The sequence below is a fragment of the Lepidochelys kempii genome, chromosome 3 (genome assembly GCF_965140285.1).
Source record: "Lepidochelys kempii isolate rLepKem1 chromosome 3, rLepKem1.hap1, whole genome shotgun sequence".
Taxonomy (NCBI): Eukaryota; Metazoa; Chordata; order Testudines; family Cheloniidae; genus Lepidochelys; species Lepidochelys kempii.
In genome coordinates this window covers 146212552-146230574 of record NC_136382.1, presented here as the reverse complement: position 1 = coordinate 146230574, position 18023 = coordinate 146212552, and the positions used below count along the sequence as shown (strand labels likewise).

Below are 18023 nucleotides of genomic sequence, written 5' to 3'. Positions count from 1 at the left end.
CTTCAGCTGTTTCTTTATTCTCTTTTTCTCTTCTTCTACCTCCAGCCCATTCTTTCCTTCTATGATCATAACATTTTCTGTTATTTCAGTGTAGGGTAGTGGTCCTCATAATGTGACCAAAGGACCACTGGTGATCTGAACCCTAATGCTACCCAATTAGTGATTCCTAGTGTTGAGAGGAGAATCCAATAACTGCAAATCCCTCACCTCAAATTAATAAAGACAACATCAGGAAGTTTGTCTGATTTTAATTTTGAGTCAACCAGATTTTATGCTAATATTTCTTAACGAGCAAGGAAATTAGCCAGTTTAAAAGCTTTTCTTTCAGGACTACACCAAAGCTGTTCCTTCTGCCATTTAGATATTGACAGAATCTGCTTATTATCTTTACTGGTTGCCTACAAGCTGAGACATGAACAAAAGGAAAATGTCATCCTTGTTCTGCTTTCTACTTCTCATGCCTTAGTTTAAATCTCATTATGTTCACAGTACGCTATTTAAAACTCACTATGTGTAAAGCTCATAATGTGTCAAATTAGTTTCGTAAGCTTTGCTCTAAGGTAGGAAGTGTCAGGAATCTCCCATGCACCAACAAGTTTTAGCAATGGACTGGATTAGCCTCTCTGTTATACTGCTGTAGCCCTAGTGGCTTCAGCGGAGCTATTCTTTATTGACATCACTGTGAGAGAAGAGTATGTCCCAGTGGTTCTAATCCTAGATTAACAGAGATAGAATGGTATGAAAACAGATTGCTAAAGTAGCTATTGTGTATCAATTTAGGCTGAAACACTAGTCTCCTCATTGCTGACTGCTCAAGACAGAGGACACAAATCTGATTCTATGAATCTATGGTTGCTTCCTAAACTGCATGTGCTTCTCCATAGACTAAGCCATCCTGTTGTTGTCCTCTAGTTAATATGATGAATCTAACAAGAAAAAACTAACCAAGTGACAGAGGTTATTTTTCCACTGTATATATTAAGCCTGAGACAATCTAGTCCTCAGAAATAACATTTAAAAATGCAAACAAAAAATGACTCCAAATTCAAATCATGTAAATAAAAAATAACAGAATTCCCAACCCAGAAAAAAAAGGAGAAAACTTTAAACACTCCCTATTCAAACCACTTCACCAGAAAAGACTAAGGTAAGAGAGAGAGTCCTCAGAGTATTCCCTAAACATCAGCAAATTCTGTTTTTTTGCACCTAGTGGGGAAGTAAATTACATTCCTATCCAATAAAAACAACCTTCTCCTCGCCCTCATACCAATTCTCCAAGAGTGTATCAGTTTAAGCAACATAGCTCATTTCAACTGTCAGGTCAAACAGAAGAGGTCCCAAGGTACACGATCCAAACCATCAACTTGAACTGCACTTGGAAATGAATTAGAAACCACTACAGTCTCTGTGACTTCCTCCATGCCCACAACATTGCTAATCTGGGTGGTTGCATTCTGTACTAGCTGAAATGTCTGAGTGGTTGTCAAGGGCAGCCCCATTTAGAGGTCAGACAATAATCCAATACATTAAGGGTCTCTAAACCAAAAACACTTAGTTTAATAGTAAACCAAGTTTAAATCATTACGTGAGAACAAGTTGTACTCTACATTTTGTATTCATCAGGTTAATGGATCCTTCTGCCCATGGAATGTAAAAAAACATTCAGTATTATTAAATGCAAAAAAGATTATATTAATGCAGTACTGAGGATGCACGGTTAAACACTCTATAGTAGAGAAATGCAAAATTCAAGGTTGGACAAACCACCATAAGTCTCTCCCATTGCATGTATTGCAATACAGTACAGTCTTAAATTCTGTGACCACACACTATTTCCAAAATAATACAATATGATATTGTACAATGTTTTCTACAACCTTAGATACACACATCTAAGATTAATGGAGTGATCAAAAAATTAAAGACATTATTGTAATGTATACATGCAATGGGTTAGAAATAAAGCTGTTCAATTATCCACAATATTCACTGATATCGAAGCTCTGAAATGTGCAGTCTTAATCATGCCTAAATACTTGTTCCATTTAATTTGTTAGTATTTTCTAGAGAAAAAGAAAAACAGAAAAGTTTCACATTGTATACTAGTAGTTACCAGTCATCAAATGTCATCTGGTGTGTATAAAAATATAATTAACAACAGACATAGAGCAGATTCTGATCTTCTTATTTATATTAATTAGGACTCTACTGATTTGAATGAAGTTATTCTAGATTTACGCTGGTTTAACTGAGATCAGAATCAGGACTTTTAAGATAAAGGTTGACTCATGGCTATTGGTATTGCAGTTCCTTCATTTAATTACTTGTGCATAATCTGGTATATACCCATGTAAGTGCATGGGGTCAAATTGGTCCCAGAACATCATCATTTTAAATACACATAACATTAAAATGACTGAACTGATTTTCTTCAAATTTCCCTTGATCTCAGTAAGAACTGAAAAAAACCAAACCAAACCAACCCCGCATTTGAAGAAAATGTGTTCAGTACTCTTAAAGTTACAAATATGGCAAGTATTTGAAAAGTATGTTCTGTATTAGATAAAAGCATTCTATGGGCTTGATCCTACATAGTATAGGTGTGGAAAACTGTGAGTAGACATCCAAGGCTAAATCTCATGAGCAGAATAGGAAGCACGGGGGAACCTTTTCCTGCATTACTGAGATATTGGTATGTGGCTGCAAAAAGGGCATGCCCTGGTCACAGAGACATCTTTATTTCCTGGCATCAGTCACCTAACATGGGTCAGGGTTACACAAAGTTAATTACCCTATCACATGACAGTGGTCGGTATCCACCGACTCTAGTGTTACAGTTACAGTAATCACTAAGTTACTTCTGTCCAGCAGCTGGGATAAGACGAAGGGGAGTGCATAGATAAAGTACATTAGCTCAATCCCTATTCTGCTAAAGGAAAGGAATATTCTTCAGAAAGGAATATTCTCCACTCAAGTCCCTTGCAAGAAAGGGTAAACGTCCTGGACTTGAGACTGACCACCATTCAATTCAGGGGAAATTACATAGTACTTAACTTCACCTGGGTTAATGATTAGCCTTGTTTAGCTTTACACTGGAGGGCAACGATCTTGTACACATTGTGATGCACCATGCAATGTCTAAATACACACGTATAAATTTAACAAATATAGAGTATGTCAGTATCAGAACTTGTGTTTGAACTCACGGGCCTGATTATCTTGTCCCAGTGAGCACAACTGGATGTGCCCAGAAGTTCTTGGTTCCCAGATCTGTGCTCACCTTACTAAACCATTACACATTTCTCACATCTCTCTCTCTCTCCCATATGCGTACCCAGAATGTTTTACACCATTATTTTTTGTTTGATCACATAAGTATAACTGTTGGCAACAGTTACACCTAAAGAAACAATATCCTTTGAAAGTAAGGCAGAACACACTTTACTGGTTATCTGTTCAGCAGCTAGAAAAAGCTGCACCACAGCCAACAATAAGCATTTTAAAAAAACATAACTCTGATATAGTCAAATTTATTTTGTAAATTTATTTGAGATAGTGCCATCCAGTGATTCCTGAGAACAACATTACAACACACATACACAAAATTACTTAATATCAAAATGCTATTCTCTACACCCTCCCCATAGAACTGTGAACAATTTGAACTTCACACAGCCAAGAATAATATCACTTTCACACAATGAAAGATATACAGAATAATCAAATTGCCATTTAGAAACACCTTGATATCAGTGGAATAACAAAAGCATAAGAACATAAGAGCGGCCATACTGGGTCAGACCAAAGGTCCATCTAGCCCAGTATCCTGTCTTCTGACACTGGCCAATGCCAGGTGCCCCAGAAGGAATGAACAGAACAGGTAATCATCAACTGATTCATCCCCTTTGCCAATTCCCAGCTTCTGGCAAACAGAGGCTAGGGACACCATCCCTGCCCATCCTGGCAAATAGCCATTGATGGACCTATCCTCCATGAACTTATCTAGTTCTTTTTTGAACCTTGTTATAGTCTTGGCCTTCACAACATTCTCTGGCAAAGAGTTCCACAGACTGACTGTGCGTTGTGTGAAAAAATACAGTCCCTACTTTCAGTATTTTCCCAAGTAGACAGTAAGTACACTGTAGACAATAAATCTTTCTGAAAATGGGGGAAAGTATTTACTACCCCCAAAATGTAATAACAATTATACACTCATAAAATAAGGAACACTGCTGGATGAAATATTGATAATGAAGCATATATTATTTTCAAATCTTATAAACTTCATTGGAACGGATATCTCAGTGGTGTGAAATCATATGAAATTCTTTGGCAAAAATTCACATAATTTTTTCCCAAAAAAATTGGCTAGTGGGCCTTCAGAATACTATCCACCTGCACATGACACCTAGTAACTACTGCAGGTTGAATTTTTTCATATGAAACTTTTCCCTCAAAGTGGGGTTGTGGTGAAAAATCAAAATTTTCATGGAAAAAATTGTTTTTGAAAAAAAATATTCAGATTTTCATTGAAAAACTGAAAAGTTTTTCCCCCAGTATTTGGCAATCAGAAAGCTTCCTTTTTTAAACCTTTTGGCTGTCAAAAACATTTTGGTGTTTGGGTTTTCACTGAAACCCTGAATATTTTTTCAAAATGCTTTGTGGGAATTGACCAGCTCTACTAGACATGCAGTGCAATCTTGTGTATTACACATATTTTACTCTGACAGGTGTTTTCTTTGAGTTGCCTCAGTAATGGAAAATGCTGGTGAAATGGTGTTCATTCAGACAAAAGGAACTATAGTCACTTACTACATGTCTGGGACATGTCTCCTTGATATAAGTAAATGCTAAGTCAGCTATTTAACTATCTGACTTAAGAACTCACAGTCCCAAAAAAGAAGTAACCCTGGCCTTTGCAAAGTATAAAATACCTTGAATGAAATCAGAGTAAAATTATATGGAGCCCTAGGACCAAGGAAAATGGTGGGTGGTGGAGCTTGTCACCTCTGAACCAGACACAGTGGAAATATTTCTGAGCCAGAGTGGAATGGTGTTACAACAGCCAGCCTTTATGAATTACTTTATGAAATTAAGTATTAAACCGTGAACTATGGAGTTTCCCCTGGGAACTTGTATAATACATTTCAATGGTTCATTGTATTTATTGTTATTATAGGATTTTTAAAAAGAACATATCCAGATGGTTTAAAACCTTCTGTACCTTTTGCATATCTACGGAAATTAGGGCTTGCCTTTGGTTCCTACATAATCCCAATAATGGGATCCTTTAAATGTCAACACAAACACAGTTTTCTTGTGAAAGTAAAGTAATATATATATATTTAGTTTTTTAGTCCTCAGAATGCTACTTTATACTGATCTCTAGGATTATAAACTTGTCAGGTGAGTTTTCCTAAAGACCACTGGTTATTCATGGGCTCTACCACACATACCCATGGGGATTGCCACTGCCACTTTGCGGCCTGCAAAGCACATAGCTACCAGTTCTCTGGGCTGATTTTTGGCTGTAGGAAAGCCATCTGTGCAGTCACTTGACAAGGAGTCACTTCTGGCTGCTGGCTAATGTGGCTTCTACATGAGGTGGTTCTTCTGCTGAGCTGCTAACGTGGCTTCTAGCCACAAGAGATCGCAGCATAGCAAAGGTGCGAGCTCAGCTCCAAGCAGCCGAAGCAAGGATGTGGTATGTAGCTATAAATCTGAAGGGATGGGATGGCTGTTTGGAGCTCCTTTGTTACATTGATACTGCTGGCTAGCATAGATTCTACATTGAAATAAATGGAGAATTTTGGTAACTTAAAACTCACCACATAAAGTAACTGCCTTTTTATTTAACTGGGGGGATTCACTCTGAAACCCAACAATGGACATTTAACTTTAGGACAGATATCCTACAGAATACATGAGGCCTGGGTTAAGAGAGAAACAGAGGTGAAATAAATTATCAATTTGCAACACGCAAGCCAGTTAATAAGGGGTGCACCAAGCAGCCTTACTAAGGCTGGTGTCATTGAATATATTTGTTACAGAATTGGAAGAGTAAACAGGGAGGTTACTAAATTGGAAGATGACAACATTATTTAGCACAATCAATTGTGAAGAACTACTGAAGGATCTAAAACAAATGGTAGTATCATCACATTGATTTTCAATTTTAATGGGAAGTTCTGCTTAAAAATCAGTGAGATGATCTGGCCCGCCCAAGTTTAGGAGATTGGAAGACATTATCATAGATTAAATTCTTTAGAGACAAGGTCCAAGTGATGCACTGAAGAAACTGAAAATATTGAACAAACTGATGGTTTCTAAACTAAATGTAACCAGTTAGGAAAAGACACAGGCATTATAGGAATGAGACTGGTAAGCAAGTATTACCACCCTTTTACAAATGGGGATATGGAAATTGAGAAATTATGTGACATGACAGAGCTAGTAATAGAATTTAGACATTTTAGTTTGCTCGACCTGTGTGCACATTGCTAGCCCAGTAACCAAACCAGCCCGGCCCGCCAGGGGCTTTCCCTGCACAAGCGGTGGAACAAGTTTGGGAACCAGTGTACTAGCCCATACCTCTCTTGTGATTACGCTGACGTGTAGGTAGATCATCAGCTTTGTGATGTGAAATAATATCGGTGCAGCACTGGAGAGACTCAGATTTGCTAAGCAACCAAACAGACCCTTCAAATTATTTAGTTCGTAAGTATCAAATACATAACTTCATTGACTCTCACAGAATCAGCAATGGCTGTAGAAGTTTAAAAAAAAAAGTACAAGAGACAATGGGTCAGACCCTCAGCTAGTGCAAAACTGGCATAACTCCATCTGGCCCAATATCCTCATCTGTGATGCTCAAGTTTATGCTGGTTCTGACTAACTCCTCTTCCCCCAAATTAAAGCTGTTGTCTTTTCCATCTATGTTACTTAAAGGTGAATTGCAAAGCAAAAAAAAGAGGCGGGGGAAAAAAATCTTTTTCCACTTAGTTTTTTCAATCTAAATTGTCTCCCTCCAGAGACAGCTGCAGCTCAGGTTACAGCCTTATGTGACTACTCTGTTAAGGTCTTCTAAATATTGCTAAGGTCCTCCAGCCAAGAGACAGAAGTTAGGACTCTTCCTATAGCCATAATATTTCATATGTAAAATCCTCACAGAAAAAATAATTTTTTGAGGGGATGGAGGGGCCTCGAAAGGCCATCTTTGACCATTATACATGAGCGGTAAAGGGCAAAACCAGTCTTTTGGTGTTTTACTTTATAGTTCATCTTTAACATACTCCATTTTTTGCTGAGCAGGATGTAAAGGTGAGCTGAATACAGATCTAAAGTTATATAGCCTGTACACAGCACCTTTAACACCTGCTTTATCTGTTAATGCTCTTAGTGCCACTTTCATGATTTGGCTTTGGGTTATTTTCATCTTACACAAATGTCAGAAATGATAAGCTAAATATAAACAAAATCCGAGCAATATCATACTTTGACTAATTATGTGTGAAGACCTGCAGCAGCTAGTTCTCAAGCCCTTTTTACATTCAGTGTAATTCCTTGTGGGAATCTCATATATAACTCAGACGACTGAACGACACAGACATCCAAATGTATTTCTGCATATACCTCAGGGCTGATACAATTCTGTGAAAAATCTGGTTTCTGTACTTCTTAATGAGCCACTCTCAGTTCTATTTCAAGCATCTCAAAAATTGAGCTGGGTTGTAATCATGCCAGCTACACGGGGTTGAGCCGGGTTAGTTTTTGGATAAGGAACCTTCACCAATATCTGTCTGCTGCGGAAAGCAGTACTGGTGATTCAGATCCTTTTCCTGCAAGCAGAGCTACATGCATAGACTCTTACTGCAACGTTTATGAAGCCCAGTGAAGTCAGTGTGCATCTGTTCAGGAACATAAGGGTTCAGTTTAACGCTGGCCTGGGAAAGCCCCAGGGAGAAAAAGAGAACAACACTTGACCCAACACCATGTGGATGCAAGGGGAGAAGATGACTGGCTCATAGATCCCGCTGGGTCTCGGAGGGAGAGAATTCTGCAGTGAGTGGTCTGAGTGGCTGTGTGGACAGGTGGCCGGGGGGGCGAGGAGGGGGGAGGTGTGTGTGCTGGGGCAGTTGGATGGAATTGATGAGTTGACCGCAAGATGGAGTGAGGTGAGTGTAGGGATGATTGGGCAAATGAAAAGTGAGTGGGTACTAAATGGGAGAATAAGATGGGGATGGGGTGAGCTTGACAGAGAGTGAGTGGGGATTGAGACTGAGGTACATAGAGATGCTGTGCACCATTGTCTTCAGCAACTCAGGAGCTATACAGTAGAAAGGAAACCCCTGAAACCTGGTTGTTCTTGCCTTAATTCCTCAGTCACATGCCTGAAGTGCTGTCACTGCCTCAGTCACCTCGCCTGGGACCATACAGGAAAACTGGAGTGCAAAAACATTATCTTGGTTAGCGGGCTAGTCTAAAAACATAAAATCATTTAAAATCAAACTAATTCAAGGAGCCAGGAAAAACCTCCAGGGATGTGGGAGACAGGACACAATGGGCAAAAAGGTGGGAGGGAGCTCATTAAAAACACAAATAGGGTGGCGAGGCTTTAAAGTTTTGCCCCAGGCCCTGTAAATCTTAATTAACTGTGGTATGTTTTAGACTGGTTTGGCTTTCTCTGTTATTTCCCCTGTTACCTATCTGCTGTAGTCTTTGCAAGGCTCAGAGGAGTTGCATGTCAGAAAAATAAAAACAATACATGAATACAGGGGCATTCTCAATTTTTTTTTTTCATGTGGAGCACTTCTTAACAGGCAGAATGTCTCATGACCTCATTTGTGAAAATATAACATCTCTGTGGTTACTATAGCATTTGCTCACACGAGGAAGTAACATCAGTAAGGTATCTGGGCCAAAACTTTCAAACCTGGCTGCCTAAAATTAGGCTCCAAATGCCATAGCTAGGCACTTAAATATAAATGGCCTGATTTTCCAGAGTGCCAAGCATCATTGAATTTAATGGGAACTGCAAGTGTTTAGCACCTTTGAAAATCAGGCTACTTTTATTAAGGTGCCTAAATGTAGATTTGGGAGCCTAACAGGCACCCTGGCCTTAATATAGGTCTTAGCAACCGTAAAAAAAAGCTGCTAGGGCCATATGACTAGTGGGCTCTCCTTGGACCACGAGCAAGTGCTTTGTAGACCACTAGTCATTATTCCATTTTAGTTATTTCAGGAATTTACAAACCTCCCCCATTTCCCACTGGTGGCAGCGGCCTTCTGAAGCCAGCAGCTCTGTAGTGGTATTATGATTATTGCACAGGGGAGGCTTTGTATGTTTGCTGGGAAGTGAGCTTTAGTAGAATTTGAAGTGCTCACACAGAGAGCTGTAGTGTTTCTTTCCCTCCCCTTGTTAAGGAAAGTCATTTGCAACATCACATTACTAACACGTTTCACTGTCTCTTCCATACGAACATCTATTGCAGTAGACCCTATGAATAGACTCTTTATGGAAAGGAGAGACTTGTTCATGGTTGTTAACTAGAAAACTGGCCAATGGGGGACTTGATCGCTCAGGGGATTTTCTAGGTCACTGGCTCATATCTCGACCCAGGCACAACTATTACAGTTGACGTGAACTGACCCCTTTGTGGGCAGTCCCAGCAGAGGCCAAAGACTACATTTGCCCAGAGAATGAACTGCTGCCTCGACCTCTCCAGGACAGGGTTGATGCACAGTGGCAGGGCAATGAGAGGATAGAGAACGGAGCTACAACCGGGCAAAAAACAGTCTTCTGCTTTCTCCAGATTTTCTGAACAGGGTGGGAAAATCCTAGAGGGGCTTTGGTCTGCAGCCAGACCACAACTTTGACTTCTTATCTTGGTTCAATTTGACGGCTGAAGATACCTTAGCTCAGCAATTGCAACTTAGCGGGAGCAGCTAAATGCTGTGCCAGGGATTAGGCACAACCAGCAGAAGTCAGCCACTCCTCCTCAAACATGCAGAACAAGAGGCCAGGTAAATTCATCCCATGGTATCAGAGTCACCAGATTCCTGAGAAGAGAGCCTCTGTGAACCCTCTGAAAGAGAAAAAAATCTTTCTCAGAAGAGAGTGGAGGTACCTCTTTCTTCCAAGGGGGGAAGAATTGATGGAGAAACCTCTCCCCCTTCAAATGGAGATGCAAAGGATAGAGATACTCTTTTTACCTGGCGACAAGTCTTTTTGTGTGGAAAGGCTCCAAAGGCTAGTGTTTTGGAACAATAAGAGGGGAGATCTCATTTCTCTGTCGAGCTCTCCCCCAGGAGCAGGAATAACTAGATCTGGTAAATCCTAAATCTTCATCTTATCATGGAGATCAAAGAAGGGCATGGGCAGAGGAAAGAAAAATAGTCAAGTAGATCAAAAGAGATGAGTGCATGAGATAAAGGGAAATGACAACCTGACTTAGCAAAGGAAACTTTCCTTAAACATGACTGATAGTGAAAGCTGGCTACTCAGAACTAGGACCAAAATTGTAGTCAAGCAGACCATGGTGGAAGGCCAAAGTGAGGCAGAAAACTGGCTCAGTGAAAGCGACCAAATGTGTGAAAATAGAGATTGGCCATGCCTGATGAGATAACTGTACATATGTGCAACACAGCCGAAATAGTGATCCCAGCCAGTTTCAGCTGGTAATCAAGACTGGCTGCCAGTGAGATGAGGACTGGCACAGATTAACCTGCCAGAGAGTGACTTGATGATGATATGCCGAAAAGCACAGCCAATCAAAATTAGTGGCACCGAGACTAACAGCAAACAGACAGACCTGCAGCTAGACCAACGGCACCAGGGACTAGCAAACAATAATCTTCCATGGCACTCTAGGCTCAGTTTATAAACATTAAGAGTAAAAGTTATTTGGAACAAAGGGACTGAAAACTAAGCAGCTCTCCTCTGCCCAGGCTGTGGGTTAGTTGTTTGTCTAAGTATTTAGTATCTATCTAGATAGTTCATACATTAGATGTTCAGCTGTCACAGGCTTGCCGTACTCCCCTGCCATCGGATGAGTTCTTTGGAGTATTTAATGTTGATAAAATTTCCTCTCTATTCATTATTTAGTAACTTTCCATTTATTTGTGTATGCTTGATGGCCCTTCCCTTCACCCCAGAAATAAGTATTTAGGAACCATTTCTCTCTCTCTTCCTAATTTTATTTCCCAATCAGTGTCTCATAAAGGCAGCTGACGACATGCATCTATGTGGAGTTACTACCCCTAGGTTGCTTCCTGCCTCTCCCAAATGTATAGTAGAGACCGAAAGTCCTGAAGTCTTTCCAGTGATTTCAATGGAAGCTGAATCAGGCCCCAAGTGGATGCAAACGAAGATGAAGATTTCAGTCCTGAGGCTAGCAGGTGTGGGTGAGAGAGCTCATCCCAATATTGTTTGAATTATAAGATGCATATGAAGTTTGGGCATTAAATAGTAAGAACATTATTATTGTAATGAAGTACTGAATATTTTAAAATGAGTTTTAAAATCACACACACACACGTATTGTGCCACTAGTCTTTTTTTACACAACGCCCACTGATTTTAACGGTAGCTTGTGTATAAAAACCAATAGCATGCTATGGCCATACATTATGAAACATGTTAACATGTGTTTTCTTGTTTTCACTGCATTCTGTTTTGTCAGATTTAAGAAAAGGAATATGAGCATGGGTATGAGCTTGTCCTCAGAAGCCTGACTCCCATTAAAACTGACACAGAGACAAACCTCCACAGAAAAAAGCATACTTTCCGCCAGCCGACACATCTTGCTTATCACAAGTGACAGCTTGCTCAAACTGTTCCTCTTGAATAATCAGTAACTTTATTCAGAGACCCCGCGGCTTTTGCACTTTTAATTTAAAAGTTGACTGAGCTCTTCGATAAATAGGAAAAAGAACTTTTTGTGTGAGATACATTTTGTTTAGCTCAGTTATTTACATGCTCTTATTACAAGGAAATATTTACACAATCTCTCACCTAGCACATGTTTGTGTAAAACTTTGACACAGTGCCATTTGTTTACTCATCCTGCCAAGAAAATTCTGATTTTTGTTACACTAAGGTTTGAGTCTGCTGTAACTTCAGTGCAGGCCATGGAATTGCTCTAGATTTACATGATGTAAAGCAGATCAGAATTTGATCCAATAATTTGTAAATATCTTGCTCCTTACAAGAGCTATGAGCTGAATTGCTCCTGTGTTAGAACTGCCATTTTGTAAAAGGGAAACAGAAATGAGGCCCTAAATGTATTTTTCTATTTAACTTTAATTGTGCTTAAATGTTTGAATCGTTTATTAAAATTTTTGCCATATATAAAGAGGGAAATTGATAGAGTAACCTGAAATATGTTTGTTCAGAATTTTTACCTTTAACTTTCTTTGCCTTTTTTTAAAATAAATAATTCCTTATAACACTTATTAACATCACAATGAGGGAACATGAGAATATACTAGTTGCACTGGGGTAAATCCAGAGTAACTCTACTCAAGTATAAATGGAGTTATTCCAGATGTATACAAGTATAAATAAGATCAAAATCTGGCCCTTAAGAGTTATTTTAGTCATGCTGGGCCAAATTCTTCTCTCATTTACACCAGCATAAATCCAGAATAACTCCAATAACTTTTCAGCAGTGTTCTTCTGGATTTACACATCTGTAACTGAAAGGAGTATCTTGCCCCTGTGGCTGGTTAGGGAACGTATTACTATATTACTATCCATATATATATATATATATATATATATATATGCATTCTTAATTATAAAATGGATGTCCATTCATATGCGTGAAACAATAACTTGTAACTTCTAGAGCTCATACACAGAATTAGCAGACATATTCAATTCAACACTGTGCAAATTAAAGTGTTCCTTTCCTTAGAACAGGCAACAGGTTGGTTGTTAATACAGAGGGGTCTGAACCAGATTCTCAAATCCAAACAATTCAAAACTTTGCTTGAGATCCAAATTTTACAAATGGCTCCTTGTTTAAAATAGGCAGGACCAAATCTACTTACTCCACCAACATAGCATCTAGGCACCTCGCAAATGTTAAAGAATTTATCCTCAACAATACCCCTGTGAGGTAAAGAAGTACAACTACTTCCCCTTTATAGACAGGCAACTCGGGCACAGCAAGATTATGGACCAGATCCTCCCCCAACTACTCCAACCCCATTACCCCCCGCAAAAATGCCAGAGCAGCATAAAGGGGCTCTAAAAGCCCTGGTTCCAGCCGGAGAAGGATTTCCATGTGCAGGCACTGTGGAATATACAGGCTGCCTCCTGAGGACCCTCTCACAAGCCATATGGAAGGAGTTGCTGGGGGCAGGGTTGCAACATGACACACCGTAGAGATTCCAGGCTGCTCTGTGGCCCATAGTGCAGCCCATGGAGGCTGCCATAGCATAGACAAGTGACGAGGGCTGTTCAAGCAATGCCAGGTCTTTCCCAGCCCCCTCAAGCAGTCCAGTCCAGCAGGACATAAAGGTGGCTTAAATCCAACTTAGTCCCTCCCTCCCACTGAGCTGTAAGTGCCACTGACTGCTGTGGGGCCAGGATTTCAGCCTCAGCGATTTGCCCAAGTCCAAGCTCAGGAAGTCTGTGACAAAGCTGGGAATTGAACCTACATTTCCTGAGTCCACTTTTAATTTCCTACCACCACCACCAGCCTTCCTCTGAACAAACACAACATTTGAAATGCTTTAAATTCTGGATCTGAATTTTTCAGCTTCAGTATCACTTTTTGTTTTATTGGTGACTTCTTAGCCGTGCATTAAATAAAGTAAATGAAAGAGTTCTCCTATAATTTCTCTGAAAACACACCCAAGAATGACAGCTGTGAATGTGCATGGAAAGCAAATAGAGGAATTTTGCTAAAACAACTAGCTTTCTTTAGATAAAATCTCTTTCTACCGACATGTAGGGGCACATATTTTGAAGGAGAACAAGAATATTTTGCTGAGATCAGAACAGTAGTCTTCTGGTAAGTTAACTCTCCTGTGGAGAAAGGAGCAAAGCATGCCTCCTTGACAGGCTGTGACTTAGTGTGAAAGGTAGGAACAGGCGCCAGCTGTAAAAATGGGCTTCTCTCAACTGTTGTCACCACTCCCTCCTCGCCTCTGCAGCAAAGCTGACAAGACAAAGAAAGAGACATAGAAAAGGGGCTTTTGATTCCATCACACAGTGCGCACTTATATTAAGTATAATCCTTCTCACAAATGTAAATGAAAATAGCCAATAAGCTAGATTTTACCCTAAACACCTTCTCACAAAGGGGGCCCTACATATGCATATCTCCCTCTTGCCATGGGAAAGACAGGTTGGGGAGTCAGCATCTGCCGTGTCAGCTTTCCCCTACATCCCTCAAATCCCACACAAGACCATCCATTAGAGCTGGGGAGGAAACATTTTTCCTGTCCCACAAGTATTTTCAAGAGTTGAAAAATGTTTCCTGTCTTGAATCAGGACAAAAAGGTAAAAATCTCAAAAATATTAGTGACCTGAGAAAACAATTTGTTTTGTCTTGTTTCAGGTCAATTGAAACCTTTCCTTTCCATAATTTCAAAACGTTTAGTTCCCAATTCATTTCAACCTTTCTGTTTCAGTCTTCTTAGCTTAAATTTCTAAACAAAACTGGAATTTTTCATTCTAAAAATGCTGAAATGAGCCATTTTGACCATTTCAAAACCTTGACCTCAACATTTTTTGAGTCAAGAAATTTGTCCAACCCAACACTTTTGGTTTACACGAACACTTTCGGTTTTGACAAATCACCATTTTTAATGAATAAAATTATTAGACTGCTTTACTGTCCATGAGTTCAGGGATCTGCAAATTAGTTAGGGGCAAAAGGATGCAGTGGGTGTGATCCTGCTGAGACAAACACAGTCACTGCAGGAAGAACGTTAACAGCCAAAGACAGTATTAGCTTTATCTTTCCTGAGAAGCCCTTATCTGCACGGGTGAACCAGGGGGAGGTTGGACTGGGTCATAGAGGAAGCTATGGGTTGGGAAATCCCTTTTAAATTGCAATCATGACAGCATGACTCCAATGAAACTCTGTTTGCAGGGTGCTAGGGCAGAGAAGCAGGGGGTTGAATACCAATGTGGAGGTGCAGGGACTTTGGGAGGATGGCACTATGGCCCTGGAGGATACCCAGGAGCTATGCAGATATAGATTCCTGGTTTCTTCAATGGGATGAGGTGGTGGAGCCAAACCCTTCTTCTAATGGGAGAATGCAGAAAAAAAGCCCACCAGGAAGCAGACCTACAGAGTTGTTTGCACATAGGGGTACAATGTGGCCCAGTAATATTAAGCAGAATCTTATAAAGCAGAATGTATTAGATTAAGGGTTAGGAGAAAAATCTGTACAGCCTTTACACTAAGGTGTCGTCTACACTGGGGGGGGGGGAAGGGGGAGATCGATCTAAGTTACGCAACTTCAGCTACGAGAATAGCGTAGCTGAAGTCGACATATCTTAGATCGACTTAGAATCACTTACTTGGCATCCTCGCCGCGCGGGATGGACGGCCACCACTCCCCCATCAACTCCGCTTCCACCTCTCACTGAGGTGGAATTCCGGAGTCGACAGCAGGATGATCGGGGATCGATTTATCGCGTCTACACTAGACACGATAAATCTATCCCCAATAGATTGATCACTACCTGCCGATCCTGCAGGTAGTGTAGATGTGGCTTAACACTCATCACTGAAAGATTTTGATGTAAAGCAAGAAAGCCTACACAAAACCCCACCCCCACAGACATTATGTGAATTTATACCTTCCTGCCTTTAAAATTAAATGGGAGGAAGGATGCTGATGTGAGTAAGGCTTAGAACCACAAGTCAGAAGGTCAGGAGACTGTCTTTGCTTCTTGTCCCAGACTCCCTGTGTGATCCTGGGCAAGTCACTTCATCTTTGTCTGTGCCTTGACTTCCTTATCTGTAAAACGGACTATGTTAGAATAAAGTACTGCTCACCATGAGCAAGCATGGCAGAATCTAGCCATTAATGGTTTGTCTGTCTGGCCATGTAGCACTTTTCTTCATCACTCCTTCCACTACCAGATAACAAAATACAGAATTAACAAATACCATAATATTGCCCATCATTTTTCCTCAATCTGTTTAGTTTATCTAAGAGAAGTTTCAGACGTGACTTGATCATGGTCTTCTCAGTATCTGCACAGGAAGAACATTTCTGATTGTATTCTTTATTCTCGCAGACAAGGCCATAACAAGGCGTAACAAGATCCAATGGAAGCTGAAGTTAGACAAATTTGGGCTAGAAATAAGGCACAAATTATTTCCAGAGAGGGTAATAAACCACTGGAACAACTTACCTAGGGATGTGGCAGATTTATCACCTGAAATCTTTAAATCAAGACTGGATGTCTTTCTAAAAGATACACTGTAGCTCAACCAGAAGTTATGGGCTTGGTGCAGAAATTTCTTGATGAAATGCTATAGCCTTTGTTATGCAGGAGGTTAGACTAGGTCATAACAGTCCCTTCTGTCTTAAAATCTGTTAATCAAATAGGCTTTCCCCCTAGATACAAATTGACTTTGACAGAACTACTCATGTGCTTAAGTTAAGCATCTGGTTTAGTGCTTTACTGGGTCAGAGCCTTAATGAATATCAAACAAAATAATGAGGGCACAAGATGTATAATTTTTGCTCTAGACTCCATTTGACCAAGTGGTGCCCTTTGTTCCATTGTGTCCAACTTTAAAGTCTTAGGGCTTGTCTATACTTACGGCTAAATCAACCCTGCTGTGATCGATGCAGCAGGGTTGATTTAGCGGGTCTGGTGAAGACCCACTACGTTGATGGCAGAGCACTCTCCCATCGACGTCTGTACTCCAGCTACCCAAGAAGTGTAAGGTAAGTCGGCGGGAGAGACAGTGAAGTAGCATAACTTAGGTCAACTTGCATCTTTAGTGTAGATCAGCCCTTAATGAGTAACTTGGCCAGGACCTCCAAGAGCTGGAGAAAAGCAGAGCTGGTAGGCTGAACTTTCTAACATTATTAATAGCATTGAAATGATGCTAAATAAAATTGAACTATTAAAAATTAAATCTGAGCAACGTTAGAATCCTTGGTCTCCCAAATGGTGGAAGAGACAACCTAGTGACTTTTCTAGAAGAATGAAACTTGCTCCACTCAAGTGGTGCAAAACTGAAGCTTCCAGGTGTTTTTCAAGGGTAGCCCAAAGTCAAGCACATGACAGTAATACAGCCTTAAGAACATAAGAAAGGCCATAGTGGATGAAGACCATGATCCCCGTAAACTGTCTCTGGTTTCCTGTATCCTGTCCAATATCCTGTTTCCAGGAGTGGTGCATACCAGAACTTCCAGGGGAGTGTACAGCACAGGGCAATTATGAAATAATCAATCCCATCTTCCACTCCCAGCTTCTGGTAGTTAGAGGTTACAAAAGTGTGGAATACTGTGGCAAGGTCTGCATGATAAAAGACGAGCCAAAAACCCCTGGGCCAGACATAAATGAAAAAAAAATTACTAAATGCCACGACTATCACCTGGACATGCAAGAGCAGCAATGACTCCCAGACAGTATACCTTCACCACTGCAGCCATCTTATATGGACTGAGCCTAAAACAAGTAGCTACTAGTTACATTTGTACTTCTGTTAGACATTGTGAAAACAAAGAGATTTCAGTATCTGGGTTCAGTGTAAAGCACATGAAGATCTGAGTGTCCTTCACATATTGCAATCCAGTATATGTGTAACCCATTGGTCACTATATGTTACGTGTCTCCCTCTGTTGCAGAGGATCAGAGTCTGGCCTCAGAGTCTGGCCTCAGCTGGCTCTTTATCTCAAGCGGTAGAGACTCATGCTTTTAGCTCTGGAGGTCCCTTGTATCTGCAAAAATGGCAGCCATCACACAAAATGTTTCACTATTTTCCTGAGCAAATGGAAACTTGTATTTGAGGACCCTATGGGAAGACGACAGGTAC

At 40.4% G+C, this 18023-nt stretch overlaps 1 protein-coding gene and 1 long non-coding RNA gene across 4 annotated transcripts in view; one reads left to right on the top strand and one right to left on the bottom strand.

Annotated features, from left to right (window-relative positions):
- Positions 1-18023, top strand: part of LOC140909329 (uncharacterized) — a 119102-nt gene that overhangs the window by 84539 nt on the left and 16540 nt on the right. The gene's annotated exons all lie outside the window — the stretch shown is intronic.
- The window catches only part of LOC140909328 (visual pigment-like receptor peropsin), a 43854-nt gene that overhangs the window by 13869 nt on the left and 11962 nt on the right, over positions 1-18023 (bottom strand). The window lies entirely within an intron of this gene.